The 22,979-nt window shown below is 40.4% G+C and overlaps 1 long non-coding RNA gene across 1 annotated transcript; it reads left to right on the top strand.

The window, feature by feature from the left end:
- Nucleotides 1-9,671: 9,671 nt before the first annotated feature.
- LOC141009701 (uncharacterized) lies at nt 9,672-12,294 on the top strand. Its single transcript, XR_012180151.1, has 3 exons — nt 9,672-10,318; nt 10,444-10,591; nt 12,155-12,294. It is a non-coding gene; the product is annotated as an uncharacterized lncRNA (long non-coding RNA).
- Nucleotides 12,295-22,979: the final 10,685 nt, after the last annotated feature.

The following is a 22,979-nucleotide window of genomic DNA, read 5'->3' as shown; positions in this document are numbered from 1 at the left end:
TTTTTTAATGCATACCTGCGATGGCCTGGAACAAATACAGTATGTTAGTACAAGGAAAGAAGACAAGAAGTTTGTGTTCAAGAGGAACCTTGAACCAGTGCCAGTGTTATTCGAATTACTGAGTAACTATTAAATGCATACAGGGTAAACCAATATTGTTACTGTAAAAATAAATAGGAAATCAGGCTTTTGTTGCTGGAGGATAAAACATTACATCAGACTTTGGGAGCAGGTTCTGCCAGCTGTGTCTATAAAATAGTTATGTTTATGTTTTTTAAATGATAGGGATAGGATCATAGGGAACAGTAATGCAGCTTTGAGGACCAGTGTAAGTGTATTCCTTACTCTGTCTTTTGGAATGTCACTTGGAAAAATGTGCTTTAATTAAAAGTACTAAATGCAGAAGAAAGGCCCAAGTGATACTGTTATACTACATTAGATTATTATTACACATGCACTGTTGGTGCAGATCCAGAGAAGGGACAGATCCAGGAATTTTCCTCACTTTCTTTAACATTGCCAGGAATTTTACTACCTTTTTGTTAAATTCTGAGGGAATAATGCATGGATCTTGATGAAAGAAATCAGGCTTAAGGGGACTGTTAGGCCTTGGCAGAGCGCAGTTCTGGGTCGTAGCTGTACTGATTATATTATATACATATTTGATATGCTCCTCATACATTTTGAATCTTACCTTGTAAAGTAACCAGTAACTAAAACAGTGAACATAAGTGATGCGAATACTCTAAAGTACTAAAGCACAAGTACCTCAAATTTGTTCTAATGTACTCTAAATGTACTTTGTTGCATTCAACCTGAAAAGATTCACATTTTGAAAACTGTGGGTCACAAAAACTAAACCCTTACTAAAGATACTGCAAGTACCACCACACTCCCTGTATTACAGTTGCATAACATTGCTAGTGTTTTGCCAGGATGACCATTTCTTGCCGTTTGTCCTCTCACCAAGTCAATTCAACACACAAGTGTGGTTACGCCATCATTTGCATAAGAACACGTTATATGAGTGTGTTCTTGGAACAGGAAATTCAAGGAGACATTGCACTTACCACACCTCTGTGTTTGCTAAGCTCCCATATCAACAAGAGCCAGAGCAGCCACACAGAGACATGGTGATAAAGAGTTATAAAGCTGCTGAAGAACATTTTTGTTTAAGACACTGATCATTACATAAATCACCAAACAAACTTTAATTTCCCTTTTATAACATGAACATTAGTGTTTTAGCTGCATTATGGGGGTTTGTCAGCCAGTCGGCAACAATTGACTTTTTCTCTATTACCACCAGTAGGTTGAAATTTGTGGTTTGAGTAACATGTCTCAATAACAACTGGATATATAGTCAAGAAATCTGGTTGTAAGCCCCCCTCAGGACGAATGCTCCCCTGCCTTTTGATCTGGCATCAGGTTATCAGGTCAAAATCTTTATTTGCCCAGTACTTTGGTTTATGACCAAATACCTGCACTACTACTGACATTCCCATCAGTCTCAATTGTTCTTTGTGGCTAGTAAGCAGAAATTAGCATGCTAACACACTAAACTAAGAAAATTAATTTGGTAAACATTATACCTGCTGAACATCAACATTTTACCATTGTTATTGCAATAAACCACCTGCATATAGAACGGTTCCCTATAAGCCTCGCCTCCATAATGCCGTCGGATTGGATTAATTCGAGCACAAAGTAAGCTGCCATTGCGCAACCAAGAGGCATTGATTTCTTTGGTCACTATCCCCTGGTAACAGTGGAATGACTGGAATAACTATGGATTCTCTACATTGCAAAAGGAAAAATACCCTGCTGATGGAGGAGACAAAAAAGGCAAAGAGGGAGGTTAAACAAGAGCGAATGGACGGAAAATGACACAATGGAGAGTGCTGGTGTTGTGTCACAATCTGTTCCCCTGCTGCAATGTGTTTCATTGTACCACCAGGACATAGTGATAGATTTGGATTTCTAGGTCGAATTGAGATTCTTGTTTTTTGCTCTGGACAGTAGTCAGGCTGCTAGCGGTAGCCATGTTGCTAACGCTGTCTTTGCAACAGCGGCGACAACAGTATTACCACAAGGAAATGCTAGGAGGGGGGGACATTGAAAATCTGTCTATTTCTGCTTTAACAGGGAGACATGAGAACTATTAAGTACACAAAAATGTGAGCAGTTACTAAAGAACGAGTGAGGAATGAATCAGGAACTACTTGATAGTTAATGAATCGTTAATGAGTAATTCCTGCATAACTGTAATTTAAGGACTAAAGAGTAGATAATGATGACTTACTAGATAACAGACTGGGAGATACTACATTCATGACTCATTAAGTAATGATTAATTAATAAATATCTGTGAATCAGTGTACTGACCAGTTGAGTGACTGGCACAAACTAGTTAATTACTTCATCATAAGTAACTCTTTTTGTTTACCTTCAAGTGAAGCGAAACATGATACTGAGTAGTCAACAAGTAGACTCATTAATAAAGAATTACTTAATCATTAGTTACTCTTTTTTGTATCATATCGTAATCATAAAGTAATAAGGGACAGAAATTGTCAGTATGTCGATTCAAAGATTTTTATGAACTAATCATTACTTAAAGATTCTTCTATATATCATCTGTTCTCTTATATCTCACCGTTATCTCTATATGGTCCTTGAATAACTGTTAATCTCATTTACAATTAATTATTAATCAAGTAATCCCTGATTTATTCATATATTGTGAAGTGTTACCGTTAAAAAAAATACAAATATGTCTCCCGCATTTGTCACGGCCCAAGAACCAGTCGGTTACAACATAAACAGCTGATGATTTGGTTGATTTAACAGCCATCAGTGGAGGTTATGCTTCACTAATTGCGCCTGTGAAAGACAAATAGACTTGGAGTTAAAAAACACAGGGGGTCTTGGGGTACTCATGCATTGACACATTTGATAAAAGGAAAGAGTATCTGTTCTGTGAGACGGGGGAGTGTTGGACAAAACGAGTCTAAAAAAGCTTTCTATGTGGACTCTGGCCTTTAATGTTTTTCCATCATGGCAATATTTGCCAATAAATATCATGTAAGCTGCCAAGCACAGAAAGCAGTGTTCCTTTTTTAAGTTATCTAAACTCCTTTTGTGGTGTTTCGCATTGAGCTGATCCAACCCCCGGCCAGTTATGTGAGCAGATAAAACCCCGAAGGCTCATTTGTAAATAACCCAGGTCTACATTAGATTATTTATTCACATCTCAACGGGGTGACATTTAATTTCCCCCCCAAACCTCTTCCGAAGTGTGTGTGCCCGTCAGATTATTCCCTAGAGAGCTGTGTGAGCGTTGTTACTGTTTGACACATATTAACCTGAAATGCGTGGGATAGAGTTATGTACATTAGGGGGAGGGGGATGGTTCTTGGCACACGCTCAGATCAGGATGTGTTAATATCTTAATATGTAACCTATCACACCATCTGTCATCTCTCATCTTGCTGCTGTTCCCTCCATCCACACACATTTTTCCCATGTGGTGGTATTTTACTGCATCGCTTCTCTTCTGTTCTCTTTTCAGAGTTATCCTCCATGCGTCCCCTCCTTCTGTATCTGTCTATTATTTTGAATCACAGCATGTTGCCAACATCAAAAGCATCAGGCACAATGGAGAAGGACATTCCAAGATCATCGACTCACACACAGTGAGTCAACACACACACACACACACATACACACACACACAGGCTCTGTTCTCCTCTGTGAACTGTACAATCAGATTATGTTAGGAATCTGGTTGAAGAATTCTGTCAGAACAGTTTCTGTCTGCGATTGTGAAATATGATAATGTGACTATGGAGATGATGTCTGAAACAAATGTGTAAATTTGTGTTATTTATGCTCACATTCGTGGCTGGAATGTGTTCTGCAATGTGATCATGTGATCTTTTGCGGTGGAGTAAATGTGAAAAACAGCAGTGTGCGCATGTAATGTGCTTTTGTGTTGTGTAAGTGTACATACACACATCTTTGCACATTTGCGTTGACTCCCTTGTCCCGCGCGTGTGTGTGTGTGTGTGTGTGTGTGTGTGTGTGTGTGTGTGTGTGTGTGTGTGTGTGTGTGTGTGTGTGTGTGTGTGCCCGGCCCTGCAGCTATGCTGATTCCATCTGTGGACCCTGCCTCCTCACAGCTTGATCCCAGCACCACCTCCATTGTCTCACTAATCCAGGACTATTAACATTGCAGCACCACAACAGGCGCTTACTGGAGCCCCGGATGGCTCCCAAAACTCTCCCTCTCCGCTGAACAGACTGCAATCTAATTAACTCGGAAGGGGGGTTATGGGTAAAGGGGTCCAGTGTTCGAGTGTGTGTATGTGTGTGTGTGTGTGTGAGGTTAACAGGATCCAGTGGATTAGCGCCTTCTGATAATGGGGCGAGGCTCAGCGGCTACAGGTGCCAAAATGAAAATGGCCTCAGTCAGGATCACCACATTATGTTAACACTCTAGATCAGAGTGTCTGTGTAGTCTTTTTGTTCATAGCCAGCATCAAATACAATCACACACTTGACACTTCTCTACTTGGCCAAGGTAGTGTGACGTATGTAAATTTTACACACTCACACCTCTGTTTACTTCCTGTGTCAATTTTACAGTCACGTTGCCCATCCTCCAACCATGGTAACAGTGCTTTTTCATCCTTAAAGATGTTTTTGTTCATAGCGTTTTCAGCATTATTTTATCGTTTTGAAAATCACCTCACTAGCAAGGTTAGACAGTCAGCTGCTAAAATGAAGAAAATCACCATCACGATCATGAGCAGTGAGGTGGGGACTTTACTGCTGTCTGTTACAGTCTACGTCAGCTCTTCCAAACACCAAGTGAAACAAGAGCCATAGTGACCTAATGTAAGCTTAGCTGAGTGACAAGCTAATATAACAACGCTAGGTTAACTGTGAAAAGTGAAGTGAATAACTGACAGTGATGTTGCCTCCATCGTTATGATCATCTCTCAGTGCTTTTTCATCCTTAGACTCCACTTTTAACAGATAACTATGTAGCCAACATATTATTAATAGCATATACAGTTTATTTTTTATATATAGTTCTTTGGATAATTTTGATAATCGCCTCAGTGTCTAGATCAGATAACCGTTAGCGACATTAGCTAGTCCGTCAGCTTGGCTAACGTTAGGTCGCTTGGCTCTTTTTTGTACACAGCCTCTGACCTCATTTTTTGAAATTAGGATGAAAAAGCACTGTGATCACTGAGGCTGGACGTGAAGGTAACATTACTGTAGAGTTGAGAGTGGAAGTACTTCACCTTCAATAACATGCACTTTGTAACATTGCATTGTGCAAGTACAAGAAGTGACTGGTGTTATGTGAACAACCTGATTAACCTGTTTGATTAAAGATGATGTGTTCAGTTATCAGATTTATGTCTGGATAGTTGTGCTGAAGCCAACAGGAAACCGCTCATTTTCTGCCAGAACAACTTGTTGATTTGAAACCTGAGACTTGTTTTGTCTCATGCTGATGTATGAATACGCCTCCTTCCCTCAAGTTTCCCTCCAGGACCTATGACGCAGAATCAACACACACAAAATACAGTTGTGTACATCCAACAAAATAAGAGTTACTCATGCTGATTTTGAACAGAAAAAACTTCCCAGAGTTTCATTTCCAATACTGATATGGGTGTGGTGTATATGTAAGAGCTGCAGTGAAATGTAAATCTGAGGTTCTTCTCAAGGGACCACTGTTCAATTCCGGTTCCCAGAGCAGGTTGCATAATCCAGCTGTAGCAAGTGTGCCTGAAACAGAGAGGAAAACTATTGTGCAAAACCTGATCAGATGTCTTGTCAGTCACACCAGACCGTGACACAGATAAAATAGTTTTATTGTGTGCTGATGGAAGCTTTGTGACATCACGACCACTTGATTTTTCTAACTTGGCAGTCAGCTCACACAGTTAAAGGATAGTTTCACAATTTTTTAGGTGCGTCTTAAGGAAATACCCACATATCCACTGAAGCTGTCGATCGCTGTAATTGTTCCTCTTCTCCAAACTAGCAGTCAGAATTTAAAACACAAAGTACTAGATGAACCCAGGGTACATTCTGCATATGAGGTGCTTTTACTTTAGACTTGTAGTGGAGATTATTTAACACTGTAGTATTTCTACTTTGACTTGAGTAAAGGATCTGAAAACGCTGTACAAGTTCAGGCATCTAGCCTCATGCCAGCATGAGTCTTCAGCAGTCTGAAATCCAGTGGCTCTACCTCAGCTAATAAAAAGCAGAAACACACAAATACCCTTTTATACCAAAATTAGCGCGTACATACATTTAGTTTTAAACCCATTAAAGATAGGCAATCGACTCCTTTTCTCATTGGCTGTAGATGAGTTTGCCTTTCTGGTTCATTTTCACACTCAACGCCACAAATTTTGTCTCTTACATTGGTGTCACATTTGGAAGGGACCTCTACATGTTTCAATATACATATACAGTAAGCACTCGTTGTATTAAAATATATTGGGGAAAAAATGTGTAGCTACCCTTTAATTCAAGGGAACATAGTTGTACCATCCACTCTTTTCTCACCGTCTCACTGTTACAAACCATGACGCATCGATTTGTGAAGCACTTTATACTCCAGCAGAGCAGGGTTATAGCTAACATAACAGCTTCCTCAAGTCTCACTGTTCCCTCAAAGGTCAGCACTACCAAGGCGATGTCCAATTTGTCATTGTCACGAATGGGCATGTCAAAGTAAGCAGGAGGGTATAAATGCAACCGCAAATGATCCACCCATTCTGTTGAATGAGCTTTGTGTCTCAAATGAAGCTGTTACATTTGAGGCAGATATGAATAGCTTTCCCTGAAGGCCTGTGGTTTGACTGCAGCCTGGGTACAGACACAAATAGTTCTTGTAGATAAAAATCACACAATATGACATGGTACAAGCAGAGCAGAGTTTGCCTCCAGTGCTTGGGGGTCTGTGCAAACGGTCTTAGCTCAGCTCTGTGGAAGAAAAGAAAACAGATCTGTACTCAGGTTGTGGTTAAGCCAAGGAGCTTACTCGCTTACTGTAAGTCAGAGCAGCTGAGTTTGCATAGCTTCCACCTCCTGAGGCCTGGGAACTGTTGATTCTTCAATATTTCTGTGTGAGTGTGCACATGTGGGTGCCTGCTTTTGCCTCCATGCGAGCTCACGGCCATGCACGTAAAGTGGATGGGAAGGCGAGAGAGCTTGCTTCATACACTCCCTGCTCTCCCTCATTTTTGACATTCTTTGGCCTTGTATGGCAGATCAGCATCAGCTGGTGCTCCAGAGGAGAATAATAACCACAGCTTACTAAGTCTTCTGCACGCCAACGCCCTCTCCACAGTGGGTGAACGAAGCTGCTCATGTCATTCCACAGCTAGCACTTCACATTCAGTCCCACAGCTGGAAAAGCACGCCGACATCTGCCCCAGGGACCACGTTAAACCCTTTGAACCCCCTTCGACACGCTTTCATGAAGGTAACATCTCAGAGTGAAGAAATGATGAATGTACAGAACATTTTACAAGTTCTGGCTCTCTGGTTCTATCCTCTCCGTCTTTCCGACCCATCCTCTCTCCCTACAGTACGTGCCTTGATGAGTCAGTGTTTCAGGCCTTGATTGCGGGCAGTGTTCCCGGAGGGAGGAAATGCCAATGTGTGCATTCATACCCATAGCTGCACAGTCATTATCTCTGTCTCTCCATGTGAAATGCACAGGCATTTTTAAAGGGGCTCCACTATCACCGCCTCATCAAGGACGTTCTCACTCGGGTGAAACGTCAACATGAATTTAGGCAACAAAAAAAGGCAAAGTGTACTTGTGAGATAACAAGTGTAATCTTTGTCCATAATAGCTGCTTTGTGCCTCGGGGCGTCAGATCAAGTTCGTTTTGAGGTTTCAGTTCCCTCTGGTGCGTTCTCGGAAATGTTCGCAGTCACTTTGGATGAAGGTCAGATATGATATTACAGCAAAGAAAAATAACTGCGAATCATTCTTGAAATTCTCTTCCAAGCCACTTGCTGTTAACAACCCTGATTCCAAAGAAGTTGGGGAGGCTGTTTAAAAGGAAAACAAAAATGTGCACGTCTGTGAAGGCACCATTAATGCTGAGAGGTACTTTAAGGTTTTGGAGCAACATGTGGGGCTGTACAGATATCGTCTTTTTCAGGGAAACCCCTGCTTATTCCGGACACTGCCAAGCCATATTCTATACATGTTACAACCTGGCTTTGTATTAACAGTATAGGTACAAGACTGGTTCATTTGAAAGAGGGCTCAGTTCTCTTTCTGGCTCACTTCAGCTCAAATAGGGCGTCAGTCCTCTTTCTGTTAAACTTTAGTTCCTCTGGAGCTCAGACCGGAGGTAAACCTTTGCTTCATATCTGGAGAAACGCAGTGGTTTCCTTCTCAGAGCAAACTACTCATCATCCACATGCCCTGCCAGCGTTAGCGGACATGGTTCCGTGTTTGTTTTATTTGAGCATCTGTTGTGAATAAAATACAATGGAAAAGGGCAAAGTGAGCCTGGAGCACTTTGTGTTCACAATGCTCAGGTAAACCTCAGTGATTTGAAGCGTGGTTTGCTTCACAAGGAGATCGTTTGGACTGCTGAAAGGGACATAGTGTGAAAACACTCTTACAGTTTAAAGGTGTAATTTGTAAGAAATTACCAGAATTCGAAGGTATCTCCAAAACTAAAGGCTATTAGCTGACTGGAGAGCAGCTGGACCATAGCCTCCCATTAAGTGTATTTTACAATGAGTTACCAAGGCAATTAAGCTTGTCTTGTGTTCGTGTGCAGTTGTATTTTTCTCTTTAGTAAGGAAAATTGGTGTAAAAATATCTTCTTTCTTAACATTTTGGGAGATTATTTTGTTTACTTATTACACTATGTAGTGAACTTTAATGTGTCCAAACTGAAACTACGGCTGCTTTCAGACTATCACTCCTTGCAGCAAAAAGTGGTATAAGGAGTCAGGGCTGGCCAGGGTCGACATCTCTGCAACAAAGTACATAGACATCTTTGACATAAATCCGGCCATGTCTTACACATTCCCCCTTTAAAATGTACTTTATTGTCCAGAATGATAGGGTGCACAAAAACAATAGACTTCACTGGGAATTTAATAAATACAAATTACCTTAAGCATCTTATCTGAACTATGTTTGGCGTATAATGGACCATATTTAGGCTGACACCAGTATATCTCCAGTATGTCTGTGATAGACCGTTGTTGGCCGATATTACTGACTGGTTTGGGTTTACTCCCAACTGTTTTGGTATCAGGGTCGTGGCTATTCAACACATGGGAAAGCGCCAAGGTTGAGTGATATGTGCTCATAAGGCTGATGATATTTCTTGACTGAAATACCTGCACAGTATCTTTAATTACATCCATTCTTATTCCAAAACTGGATCTACCAGAAAATGTTAGTAAATGCTACCTATCAAACTATTAAAATCTGGTCCTTTTCATTACAAAACTAAGAATCTGTAGTAATTGAATGCTAACAAAATAATTCATTGTTATTATCTTGGATAAAAGGATATAGTGCTTAAATTTGAATGTCCACTGTAAAATATGGCCAGAAAAGCTCATGTTTCTGGCTCTTCGACGACAGGAATAAAAACTGTATGGTAAAATACAGCAATGGATTCTAGTGGAACAAAAAGCTAGCTTAACCGTGTATAAACAGGTCCTCCTTTAACTCAGTGTCCCCTTTATTCCAGTTGAAGAAGGACGTTGAAATCCAGCAGAGAGGCAACACATTTCTCACCCGCAACTCCCTCGGGCCACAGTGGTGTCTAACTGCCACCTCACTCTCTGACAGGTTTTCCACTCATCTCATCGACAGCTCCCAGCTCCAGCTCAGAGATGAGTGACTCACACACACGTGCACACAGAGAGACACACACACACACGCCACAGTGTGCGAGGTATCAGCAGGGAAGAAATCAATGGCTTTCTCTGACAGAGAAGAGCACTGCGCTGAATCTCTGTTAAAGCCATCCAGTAAGGCTTTTCAACTGTCCCACATTCAGTTGAATGAATCAGCCACAATGTCTGTATCTGTGATCCCCCCCCCTTAATCAAAGCAGCAATTAATTACCCCCTAATTAAATCTAGCACAATCTGTGTTTAATGTGATATCTGATCTGAAATAATTATGGTCCATGTTTCCCTCCACAGCTGAGATGAAATAGAATATCTCAACGTAATGCCCCCTGGTGCTCAGGCTGCTGCTCGCACAATGCAAGTCCACGAAGAATGCGTAAGTGAATACACATTCAGTCCCCCCACACACCCACACGCACCATATGCATCAGACATCACAAGCTTGTTTGCTTGTAATGGTGTTTCAGGGTCTGAATCACAATGCTCTAACCTTTTGGACAGAATCAGTGCCAGACTACCTTCCGTGCCGGCTCGGTGAGTCATGCAGAGTGGAATTATACGGGATTAAAGGACGGGGAAGCAAGGTGAAAAAATGAAGACAAGAGGAACAAGTGTCAAAAACTCAAGCCTCAGCTGCATGACACTCCATGTGAGCTGGTTTGAGTAATTCTTACTTTCAGCACCATGATTTGTTCTTATTTTATGCCATGACTCATTTATCATGCCCTAACTGGTGGCGACTTTTTGGCAAGCGGGATCTAAGAGGCAGTGAACCCAGTGACAAATCCATAACCTCCATCATAGTGTTGCCATTAGGTTTCAGGTTTGGCATGGTAGTATGAACAAATCATAAACAATGAATCTTTGATGGTTAGTGACTGCACTAAATCACCATTGTCTCCAAGGGTTTGTGTTTAAAAGTGGTGGGGACATAAGAGCTCAGATAAAAATGTTATGTAATGAGGTGATTTCCTGAGGTCAGAGTAGATAATTACAGCAGGAAAAAAAGCATAATGCATCAGAATTCAGTTCATCCCCATGATGAAAACTGGATACAGCGTCGTAGGCAGGGCCCTGTTAATTCCTATGAAAGCTGCTTTTTTTTTATTCGCGCTGCTCTTCCTGTTTACCAAATGTTATCAGACCAGATGGATCAAATTTTAAAAGGGGAAATGAGTCATTTTTCCCAGGTTGTGACACAAAAAATCATCCAACATTTTGCAGCCACTTCTTTCACAATGTTATCTTCTGGGAAAAGGTCTATTTGGGCCCTTGTGCGTCACATAACCATGTAATTACATAATTTGGCCACTATGTAAAATTAGCTTTAAAGTCTGGTGCTCTTCCTGCTTAGCCATGATATTATATATTTACTTCCTCACTAAAAAGCACAGAAGCTGCAGAAATCAGAATCAGACTATTCGATCATACTGTTGCCTTTTGGAGTTGTTGACCTTACATACAATGTTTGTAAAGGCTCATACTGTACTGAGCAGAACATATATATCTGGCACCAGATTCAGCATGCAACTGAAGTGACTGCTTGGTTTAGGAAAAAACTGAACAAACTGCATAAACTGTGACTAACAACTCTTTGAACTGAAGTGAACAAAGTGATCCACCTCTTGTAGAACAATAGTGGACTGACTGACGAGCACGTTAGCTAATCCGCGGCTGTCCACGCGGGCTTTCCTGGAAAAGGTGAATGGTTGACAGAAACCAATACTATGTTTGACTGCTTTTTTTCACTTGAGCAGATCTGGTTTTATATTAACTTTAATAAAGCTGTCAAATTAAACCATCTAATTATGTTGGGTCTGAGCTAATGTTGTAAAATGTTTCCTTAAAATCACTATTGATAAAATGTATTCAAATAAACATGAGCTTATCTCAAGTTTTATTGAAATAAATGTTTTAACTTAACTATTTTTCTGTCTTGTTTCAGCTAGCAAGCAAGGTCAACCAACCAGTTTAACCTTGACAAATGCTAGCAGGCTAAGGAGCTTGATATGAGGCTTTTATGTGGCTGTTAGCTAAGCTACATAGTTGACTTTTGTTTCCTCCATTGCGTATGCAAGTGTAGATGCAATTAGTTAGCATAGTAGGCACATTTTTGGGGGGTATTGTAACCAGTGATTCAGAAACCCTGTACATTTTTTACACCTCTACCACACTCTGAGTGTATGTGTGTGTGTGGGTGTGTGTGGTATAGGGTGACAGCGCCAGGGACTTGTGGAAAGCAGGCCATGAATCAACAGGACGGTGGTACACACAGGAAGGGCTGTCATTACCGTCATTGGATTAACCTCCTCCCTGAATTAGCAGCACAACCTGTGACTCATCTGACAGACTGGCTGGATTCCTCTGTCAGGATTGTTTCCGCCGCTCTCCCACAACTTTGAAATACCTTCAGATCCTCTTTAATAAAGTCAATGTTGAACCTGCTCAGGTGTGAGGATAAAGAAGTGAAGTTCATTGTGGAGTTGTGCTCGCTCTTTCTTAAATGATCCTCGAACGAAGCAGTGGATTAAAGGAGCTAAGGTTCTCATACCGCACACATAGCTGAACTTACACTTGAAATAGATGAGAAGAGACATTTTTCAGATCTGAAATCTGATTAAATGACCTTCTGTGCTGTGCTGACTCAGGAACTCATAATGTGAATCACAGTCTGTTCTGGGCTGTATTAGTTTGTTCTGCATGATAGAGTGGTAAGGCACAGTGCAGGCGTAGTCCTTGTCTTGGCAATCAGAAATTTATTGTACATTGACAGAAAAGAATTCCACACAGCATTTACGACCTTGGGTGGAGACATTTCTTCTCTTATAAAACCATCTCACTGCTGACTTCTTTTAAATGACAGATTAATCCATTTTCAGAACAACTTTGTATGTTATTGAAAATCAATTGCAGCACCGACACTTGTGGAATGTTTTCATTAAATGAATCTGGACATCGGAGCCGGTCCCTATTAAGTAAACTGGTTCCAGTGTTACAAAATCCAGCTGTGACATAGTCATCACATTCAGGATGCATGACAAAACAGGAAGATATGTGGTTTTTAGTAAAGCCAATATCGTCCAACCCTGAATAGTTGTTATGAAATAAAGCCATGCTATGCAGTATGTATGCAGAAGAACTGATGTGTCTATCAGCTTTGTCTGTGACTCATCCTGTCATAAAAACCACATCTGCTCTCTTTGAAATTATCTGCTTAACCCCCACGCCTATATCTGTGCTTCCTCAGCGCCAACTCAGTGATCTTCTCCTCTGCAAATGTCAGAATTTCATCCATTTACCATCTTTAGATAAGGATGGCCATGCCCTTTTGTAAGTTTAATATTTAAACGTACAACTGTCTAAAAGGGACATGGCAAGACAACTTAACCTGCTGTAGTGGTTTCAAACTTTGCTGGACTTTTGTGACCCCTTAAAATTAAGCATCCACTTTGTTTATGTCCTAACAGTGGACCCTGCGGAGGTAAAAGAAATATCCAGTATTTTTCAAGAAAAAAAATGTAGAATTAGAGAAAAAAACAAGGGAAAAAATGACATAATTTGGTATAACTTGTACTTTTTCTTTCTCGTTGTTAGCCACGCTAGCTGCACTACCACTTCAATACCAACTGAAATATCTTGACAACTATTCGATGGATTTACCAGGGCCATACTCTACTACTCTGCTGTTTACTTTAGCCCTGTTTCACACTGGCACCCTTTAGCCCCATGTATAGAAGATTTTCAACCCCACAATCTCAGGGCTAACATTGCTCCGGAGCGGGACTAGCCGAGCCATGGGCTAAAGTCTGAGTTTGTGGCAGGATTGTGCTAGTTTGAAAGCTTTCTAAGCCTGGGGCTAGGGAGGGTCTGAGAACACTTTTAGCCCTGGGCTAAGTTGCCACTATGATATCCAATGACATGTCAACATCTCGACATCTAGATTGGCACAAAGAGAGCCAAAAACCTCTGTGTGAGGTTCAAAAATGCTACATGATACTGCAGACTTCTTCTTGTAGCCATAACTGAAATCTTAACACACGGACATAAAATGTGTTGATATAATCCAGTGTGATTTACACCTTCAGAGGATATCATTAACTCTGATAGTCAGTGCCAAATAAAGTCCATAAATCTGATTAGGAATTATAAAAAAGACGCCCCAGCCCTTGCCTGATAATCAGGTTTTTACATTTTCTTCAGTAGAGAAGTTAACCAGTGACTGTCTGTACATGTCTGTACACAGCAAACAGAAACTACTGTAGCTCAGCGTACTTTTAATGGTACCATCATACCAAATTGTAAACAACTATTGGCTAAAAACAGGGCTGAAAAGAGAATAATAGCACCTACCTGTAGTGACATTACTTTACATACATTAACAGCACATTTGGTGACATTTATTATCATAAAATAGGCCTATATGTTGATGCTAGCATGTTTCCTTCTATCAGATCAGCAAAAACTTTTTATTTTTGCTCCATTTTCACACAAAAGTCAGATTTCACACTGAGCTGATAAAAAGAAAAAAAGTAGGACAAGCAGCTCCTTCTCGTACAAAACACTCAAGAGATCCACTTTATAACACAAGGATGTCGCTCCATACAGAATTTAAACTGCAGGAGGAAGAGTGAGTTTGATGAAAAACAGGACGCAATGGCAGTACAGTAAGCAGTGATGTTGAAATGACCCATCCTGCAAGGAAATACATCGAGTATGAGCTTAAGGGCATTTTTAGTTTTCATCTGGTTGTGTGTTTTCCAGAGGCTCTAAAATTCATTGTATGTTTTCATTTTTTTAAAACACAGCAGGAAAGTGTTGAAAACCAGGTGAACTTATTTGAATGTTTTACTGCACACCTCCATGTTTTGTTCTTGCCACATATTTGCTGCTAAGTGCTTATCCAACGGGTTTTTTTTGCACTCCACTTCCCAAATGTCATCTGTCAGTCAGACTTGTGTGCAGAGTGACATCTGGTTACTCAGATTTTCTGTTGGAAAAGGTTTGAACTTTTGCAGGTTTTACTTTTTTTGCACATTTTTTGGGCTCCCATTGTGGGTCACGCCGATTCCATTTTCGTTGTGCTTTAATTTGAAGGATTCAGTTTATTTCTGAGAATGACTGATGACTCATACATTGACTGACTTTAATCACAGCACCAATGTCCTTCTTTATATGCAGAGATTCCCCCTCTTATTGACAGGTTTCAGGGGACAGCAGGTTATGGTGAGAGGTAATGATGTGGAAATCTGGTGCTGGAGGAAGGGGTGAGGGTGCGAGGGGGCCGTGACAGCTGTCACACAGTAACAAACGGCTCCCTCTGTGAACGGACACTCAGGGACGAGGGGTGGGGTTGGGGGGGACCTCCCTCACCACACAGCTGCCACAGACCTGTCACTCAGGGTGTTATCGTGCCCCCTCATCTGGACTGGATAATGGGCTTATGGTCTGTGTGGGCATTAGCCACACATCGCCACAGTAACTCCTGGACACCACCCGCAACTCCAAAGTGTAGTCCTTCAGAAGCTGTTTAAGTTCACTTGAATGGAAATTCACTGAAGACTCTGAGGGGGTGTTGGGAATTATTAGTATTAAACTGACCATTGAATGATTTTCAGTAACCAGTCACATATTGGTGCATCTGTGTTGATTCAAAGTCAGGTAATGCTAGAATGACTAATGATCCAAACAAACTGGCACTGTAGCATTTGATTAGAAGAGTGTCTGCACAATTACAACCAGAAGTCCTTCATTGTCCACCGAATAAAGGCAAAATAAGTCCAACACTGCCACCCAGTGGTATTTCAGGGGTAACTGACAGAGAGTAAATGTAGTAGTAACTTGATTTGAGGGCCCAATCTCAATGCCCCTCTAAGGCCTGAAGCCCTGAACCCTCACAGACAGAATAAAAGCCCCCTCTAGAGCTGGTGTTCGGTTTGTCCATTCTGGCCTACTGTAGAAACATGGTGGTGCAACATGGTGGACATCTCCCTCTGTGGACATAAAGGCTCATTCTAAGATTTAAAAAAACAAACAAAAAAAGTTTCATAGTTTCAAGTAATTATACACTAATGAAAACATTATTTTGAAAATTCAATTTCTGCCCCTAAATCCCCTGAAATCCTACACACTGGACCTTTAAGAGCACCATTATCTGGATTATCTTGTGTGTTTTTTTTGTTTTTTTTGTATTTGGGCTTCCCCTGGTAACCCATGCTAACCCTGTGTTTAACGTTAAAACGCAATGAACTGTGGGTAATTTCCTTGGGCAAAGTCTGCGAAACTTCTGCAGACTAACCAGGAACATGCCTCAAAGAGTCTTTGTTCGTGCGTACATTGGGATTGGGCTTGCAACACATGCACAGCACTTAAATTGTCATTAATATGATCAGCCAACTTAATAAGTGAAAGACAAAAGTGTTAGGAGGGCTCAGTGTGTACAAGACTCAACACGATTTTTAGGATTTTTAGGTGCTTAGTTGTTTTTTCCCTTGTTGACAGCTCATCATGGGGATGAACACCTCTTGTACTGTTGCTTCATAACCTTGAAACTTGAATTACCACTTGGAGGTTGTATGCCTTCAACCACCAGTCACATTGCAGTTAACATCCATGTATGCCCAGACTCATGTATGTGGTGAACTTTGAACAAATGTAATAAAAAGTATTAAGTGTAATGGAAGTCACTATATTGACGTGTATGATTCCAGTGAATAATTCCCAGTGAGAACAGAGTACAGAGGACTGATAGAGAGCTTCATCACATGGTGATGACAGTCACTTGAAGATCAATATCAGCAAAACAAATAGGCTTGTGGCGGACTACTGCTGCGTGTCTTTCTGTGTGTGAGTTCACTGAGAGATACAAAAAACAAAAACAATCACATGCTTCCCCAATAAAGCTGACACTGAAAGAACCCATAAGTGTAGCCATGGCAGTAGATGATCACTCAAATATGGATGCTGCTGCAAAGAAGCTACAAATTGTAAAACGTGGATGCTTCACACACATGTTCAACCCAGCAGCATAGAAGATCTCTACAGTCAGCACAGTTTTAAGGTGGGCACCCAAGAATAGTGACGACGATTTGGCACCCGACCAAATGTTAAATGTGGTGACAGTCTTCCCTTCTCTTGCTGAGTTATGGTGAAAAGTGTTTTTGAAGAACATTATGATGTCACTGTGGAGTTGACCTATGACCTTTTAGATATAAAATGTCATCACTTCATCATTTATCTTGTAAGAATTTTGTTTTGTGTGCAAATTTGTAATAAAAAGTGTATGAACTCTCGTGGCCATGAACAGGTTTTGTGAGGTCACAGTGACTTTTGACTTCTGACCACCAGATTCTAATCAGCTCGACCTGAAGTCAGCAGAATTCCTGAAATATCCCGTCCAAGAGATTGGGACGGATGAACAACCTGAAACACAATGCCTATGGTCGCAGCTATCACTGGCACAAAGTCATAAAAAACAGTATGTTACTGATTTGACAGGTATCTCGTAAACTGCAGTGGTTTCATCATCTGTTTATATGTGTTTTTAACATTTACATTCTTTCTGTTGTTTCTGTTTCTGATCTAGTTCCTCCTGTTGGTTCAATAATGCAGCTGTGACAGTGCTGAACTGCCCTTTCTAAAACTTATAGTTTACATATAAAAACTGACACTTGTAACATATCTGTCAATATAAGCAAGGATATTTTTAATTTGGAATGAACCATTTATGTCAAGTGAAAAAAGTATATATATTTGATCTATTCAGAGTTTAAAGAAGATTTTGGCAAGTAGTAGTTCAACAACATCAGTCAAGCTCTAATATAAAGTGTAAGTGAATAGGAGAAGGTTATATTAATTTTTAATTTGCCTAGAAGAGCCTTAGTATTTTGTAAGACTGTGGTAAATGGTAGATGTACAGATGTTGGAAAAGACCTTTATTCAAACATATGAGACCAGGAAAGTGGCTGATGCTGGGTGGTCAGTTGGAAATGCCGTGAGCAATTTTTACATGCTATTAAATTATACACAGATGATATTATACAACATGTTGAGCTAAAAAAAATATCTGAAAACACTTTCTACTCAATACTTTCCCCTCTTTTGATTGGGAATTGGGTTATCTGTAAAATGTATAATGACAACAGTGTAAGGAGCAAACATCCTCTGCAATAGTATATGACGTGTTCTGAAACAGGTCTTACAGGTGTCAAATGCCTCTGTTACAGGTATCACTGCAGCACGTTGTCTGCAGATAATAAGGGACAGACTGATGCATTTACTTTCCCACGTCCTCTTTCAGTATGCAGATTTTTTAATTCGATCAATACCGCAACATGTTTTAACAGCACTGATCTCTGCTGCCATCTCCTGGAAGAAAGCAAGAATGCAAGTGTTACATTTTTTACATATTATATATGTTTTGCTCTCCTCTATCATCATGTATCTGGGAATTGTATTTATGCAAAAGACTCCTCAACTCCTTCTCTGCACAATAAGGAGAAGCAGTCTCTTTTAGTTGTGTTGTTTAACCAGTTTGTGTGTGTCTACTCAACAAAAATGTTCATTTCTCGTAAATAGTTTACTTTCCAATGTTGCTTGACTGCCAAAACCTATACAAACAGGTCAGACAAGGAGCCTCAGTTATGATCTTGAAAGCAAACACATGTTGGTCACAAGGTGGAACAATTTCATCATTTTCAGTCTGGCCGGGGCCACCAGTTGATGTCAATTAGGCCCCACTCAGCCGGGACATTTACATAAGGCTCTGGAGAGCAGCACAGAGCGCGGTTTGTTTCCCATTTTGGCAGCAGCCGTTTCCTAGATACACACAGGCCTGTTTTCAGCACCTTCAGGAGCTTTGTGTTTGACAAGCGGCAAAAAAAGGGCCTAATCCCCCCGGTTTATATTTAGTACAGTCCTCTCATTACAAGAAGTCTGAATCACGGGGTCGTTGGCTTGACTTATTGCCAGTTATGGTTTGAATGAATGGAGGAATGAGTGGGAGAGGTGATCTCGGCCCTGAGTGTTGTGGATCGGCTGCTGTTGCTAAAATGGCTGTTGTTTTTAGTTGTGTTAATGGCTTCAGGCCTGTGACGCACTCTGTTTAGATACTTAAAAAAAAAAAAAGAAGCCTCCCTTTGACAGAAAAAGCTGCTTTGTAACCAAAATATCGTCACTCACAAAGGTTTGCTATTAAGTTAAAGTAAGACACGAGATGGAGCTTTGTGTTTGCTTCAAAAGGCACCTCTAGATGTCAGTAATAAGGACAGATTCATCATGTTATGTTAAATAATGTTCCTTGGATGGACAGATTTGGGTCTAACATGACATATCAGTGTGTTGCATCAAGAGGAAAGAAGAGGAGAGGTTCAAATAATGTAAAATAAGCTTTAGCTATGCATTCAACAACTTAATAAATGAACCCAAAAGGATCCTGCAAGACAAGATTGAGTAAAGCATCAGAGAAACTAGCAAATACTCTATCCACAGAGAGGACATACACAGAACATGTTATTTAAAGCAATAAAACATGGCAACGACTTTAGCTTCAAACATTCCAAAAATGAGTCAACATATGTTTAACAGAAGGTGAACGACCTACAGTGTCAAAGTTATGCCAAAGACGTCTGTGACAGGTATGTTACAGAGATGTCTACTGAAGTCAGTATGCTAACCAGCTAGCCCCGACCCGACTGTCTCGTAATACAACACTGTACTTTACGAAGCGATAGTCTTAGGGCTACTTTTGATTTCTGGACATATTTTACAAATGATAAAAGATGAATTCATTGCTTTTTGGCTACTTGTGGAATAGCTGTTAACACAATACTGACAATCTGTTAGCAAACAATTGGCTATTCACACAACGCAAACACAGAGCAACATTAGTGTTCATTTCGAGGTTCGAGAAGCTGAGTTGCATAACAATATGAAAGTCCGTAAAACTCCTTCATGCTACACAAACATAGAACATATATACAGTTTTGTAAAATAGGCCATATAAACACGTTAAACATAAACACACACAGTGCCTTTTTTGAAATTGCATCAGGGTGAATGTAAACAGCAGCAAAAAGATAGCAATGATAATAAAGTCTGCATCGTCCATCCACTTTGACTGCATTTGAGCACCAAGCATCATTGGCGTAAACACAGATTCCACCTCTCCTCGTCCTGCTGTAGTCCTGCACTCTGTCAAGTGCAACAGCTCGATCCGAGACTTTGTGGTGGAGACAGGTCTCTGTAAAAATGTGGCCACAACAGCTGCACTTTAGCTTTGTTTTAGTCTCCACTCACTCCTAAAGGAAACATCTTTTTCTTTAGCTGCTAAATGCTTCACTTTGTTCACAAGCTGGTGGCTAACTTTGTCAGCTGCCTGCTGTCGCTAGCAGTGAGGTTGGTGAGAGCCATGATAAAGCTGCAGGGAAAAATCAAAATAAGGCTATAAAACATAGAGTTGACGGGAATTGTAGGGTCAGTTTGTCACTATTAGTGAACCATTTCACATTGCACTTAATAATTTTTCATGTTAATGCAACAATGTATTCATGTCAATGCAAAAGAAATGATTAGTGAAACTCTAAAGCTGCGATAATCAATATTTTTGTAACTTTATGGTTACTTCATTCTCATCATTTTCACCAGCAGGCAGCTGTTTTCAAGACAAAAGCATGATTAACCTGTTTCCAAAGCTCAAAATCTTGTTATACATCTTTTAACTTGGCAGGTATTCTTTAAATATTCTCTTCAGTTTGAATTAATAGGCTTCCATAGAATATCAAAGTTACCTGATTGGTCTTAAAATAGTCTGAGTGATGAGTTGAAGCAGGGACAGTCTTACCCGTCATTCCCCCTTGAACTAAAACTGATTTAGGCCATCAGCAGCCTCTTTCAGAAAATAACTGACCTTTGTCCCAGTAGATTAACATGCTCCAAATTAATTGGTAAGGGAGGATAAATTAGTATGGGGCGATATTATAAAGCACCCAGTGGGAGCTCCAAAATAGGCTTCCTCGCAGTGGGAGACACTTGGCCAAGAGAGAGAGGTGGAGAAATATGCCAGAGATTTAAGGGTACAGTGCAGGCAGAAAAGGCTAACTTTGTGAACTGACCTAACTGAAATAACACGACTGCATGGGTTAACCGAAGCCCCCAGATTTTCATGGCCCTCCATGTCCACTTTTCATGCCAGGGGTTTTTGTGTGGAGGACAATATATTTTCCCCATACAGTGTTTCGGTACATTTACTTTTTCCTTTAACGATTGGGGAATCAACAACAAGATGGGATTGCAAAAGAAAAAAAACATTTATCTTGTGAAAAAGGTCCAGTTCAAGCAATTGATCCTGTATATACATACTTTATTCCCCGTCTTTTAAAACTAGTTATTCATGAAAAACTTACTTACTAAAGTAATTTTTGGATCAACAGTATGCAGTGCTGAAACCAGCATCCCCATTCACATAATAATCCATAGTGCATTTGGTAATATTTGGTTGTATGATTCAACTAGATTACATACTTGGATAAGCTTCATGGATGGATGGAACAAAAGCAACTTAAAATAGAATAACGCTACGTAAACATCGTTTACATAGTTACTTTAGGCAGATTGATGTTCTATACACGGTCACATGACAACCAGGCGATTTTCAACTGAGCAAACTACATTCACAGATATAGACTGTCAACCTGGTACTGCCTGAAAAAGTCAGTAAGTACTGCTGACCTTGAGTTAATATGCTTTTGTCAACAAGCTGATCATTGACTATGTGAAAGCAATGCGACAATGTAAAGGGGTCGCTCGGAGTAATGAACGCACAAAGAATTACAAGCAGAATCGGCGGCTCCTTTCAGCTCTACAGAGCTTTATAGGGAGCTTCAGCTCATTGTTGAGCTTCCCAAAACTGTACTGTTTTTGTTCACTCACAGCAGGCAGCTGGTTTTAAACCCAGACAGACAAAGTTAGCAACTAGCTGGTAAACATATTGGAACATTTGGCAGCTAAAGAGCCAGATATTTCTCTCAGGAGTTTGTAGAGACCAAAAACTGTTTAAAGAGAGTGAAAATTGAATTCACCACGTGGACAGAGGCACGGCCCTGAATAAATGTGGCTCTGTAACTGCTGGATGTGAGTACAAACAAGTGTTCACCAGATCAACTTAAAAGGTGATTCTATGTCAATTTTGGGTTTAAAGCTAGTTTCCACTGCCACCGAGTAGCCACAAATAGAGGGAAACTGTATGTTCACATTTTAATACACACAATGAAGACACAGCAGTGAAACTCACCATGCTTCCACAGTCGTTTCTGCTGTGGAAATGATGTTACTGACTGACAGAATCAGTTGTGTCTGACATAGTATAATAAGTTCTTACGAATGAGTCTGCACATTTTCAAATCCAGAATCTCTGACGAAGCGACGGAGGAGCAAGAAAGAGACAGGCATCAGCAGCAGGTGAAAACGGAGCGTACAGCTGACATTTTTTTCACATCTTACTTTATTTCGCCCAAACCAGAGGTGATTGTGGAAAGACAAACCGAGACTGTTTTGGTAAGTCGAGTTTGAATTACGTTTGTTCTACGACGAGTTAACTAGGAAATGAAACTCGTCTTGGAGAGAAACTTGTATTCAGACGGTGTAAGAAGATATCTGTTCTTATTTGAATACTTATTAGACCAAGCTGAAACTATGGGAGGTATCAGACAATCGCCTCTTGCTGTACAAGTTGGTATCACGAGACAGGATGGGCCGCGGCTAGCTGGTTAGCATGCTAACTTAAGTAGAGATCTCTGCAACACAATACATAGACATCTTTGACTTAACGTCAACACTGTTATTTCTTCACAATGATTTATGTTTCAAAGTTTTAAACTAAAATTCTTGCCATATCTAACAAATTGCCCCTTATCTTGGTGGACACATGTCTGCTACTTCAATGGAAGGTCCAGCCATGTGCACAGGAGGTTTCACTGTCCACACACTTAGCCATAGCAATGATGGCTTAATTTCTGTCAGTAAATAAAATCATAAAAAACTTT

Source organism: Pagrus major, chromosome 15 (assembly GCF_040436345.1).
Source record: "Pagrus major chromosome 15, Pma_NU_1.0".
Classification (NCBI taxonomy): domain Eukaryota; kingdom Metazoa; phylum Chordata; class Actinopteri; order Spariformes; family Sparidae; genus Pagrus; species Pagrus major.
This window is presented reverse-complemented; position numbering and strand designations above follow the sequence as displayed.